Below are 908 nucleotides of genomic sequence, written 5' to 3' on the forward strand. Positions count from 1 at the left end.
TGCCCCGCGGGGCCGGGCCCGCGTGGGTTTTGGGTCTGATAAATGCGCGCGTCCCCGGGGGTCGGCGCTCGTCTGCATGTATTAGCTCTAGAATTGCCACAGTTATCCAAGTAACGGCTGGAGCGATCAAAGGAACCATAACTGATTTAATGAGCCGTTCGCAGTTTCACTGTACGGGCCGTGTGTACTTAGACTTGCATGGCTTAATCTTTGAGACAAGCATATGCTACTGGCAGGATCAACCAGGTAGCCTCGGGCCGGGAGGGAGCGGCGGGCCACCCCCGCGGCGGTTCGCCCGCGCCGGCGTCGGGCCCCGCCCGGAACGGGGCAGGGGCCGCGCGCGGACGCCCGCTCGCGTGGGGGAGGGCGCGCGCCGTCCCTTCGGTAGGTGGGCTGGAGCCGCCTTAGCGGGCGTAGGACGGGGGCCTCCTCGCGGGAAGCCCCGCCGCCGCCGCGCTAGGGGAAAGGGTTTGAGAAACGATGCGTTAGCCGGAAGGCCCGCCGGCAAGGCGACCGTCCCGCTGCTGGGGCGGGGAGGGGCCGCGGACGAGCGGCGGGCTCCGTGGTAGGACTGCTGAGATCGGTGGGTCGCCTCGGCCTCGCTGCCGTACGGTCGCGCCGGGGTTGGCCGCGGGCCAAGCTCGCGAAGTAGCCCCGGCGCTGGAGAGCGACCCGCTGGCCGGAGGAACCGTCCGCCCGAGCGACCGGCGCGAGGCCGGTGCCGGCGGGGGCCCTCCGATGGCGGGTCATGGTTGCCGATCGGTCGGTGGGGGAATGGAGGTGCGGTGCGTGGTGAGGAGCTCCGGGCGGGGTGGGCCTTCGCCCGGCCCGCGGAGTCCGATTGAGCGCCGCCCGGGTCGGGCGGGCCCGCTCCGTTGAGCGCACGGAGGTTGAGATAGAAAATATTG

At 70.5% G+C, this 908-nt stretch overlaps 1 non-coding gene across 1 annotated transcript in view; it reads right to left on the minus strand.

Moving 5' to 3' along the window:
* LOC147126219 (18S ribosomal RNA) overlaps nt 1-249 on the minus strand; it is a 1,891-nt gene extending 1,642 nt beyond the window's left edge. Inside the window, exon 1 of the ribosomal RNA XR_015084944.1 lies at nt 1-249. This exon is cut by the window's left edge and continues 1,642 nt beyond it. This is a non-coding gene — a ribosomal RNA (18S ribosomal RNA).
* Between the last annotated feature and the right edge of the window lie 659 nt (nt 250-908).

Source organism: Filicampus tigris, unplaced genomic scaffold, assembly GCF_054856515.1.
Source record: "Filicampus tigris isolate MCC_2025a unplaced genomic scaffold, RoL_Ftig_1.0 HiC_scaffold_24, whole genome shotgun sequence".
Taxonomy (NCBI): domain Eukaryota; kingdom Metazoa; phylum Chordata; class Actinopteri; order Syngnathiformes; family Syngnathidae; genus Filicampus; species Filicampus tigris.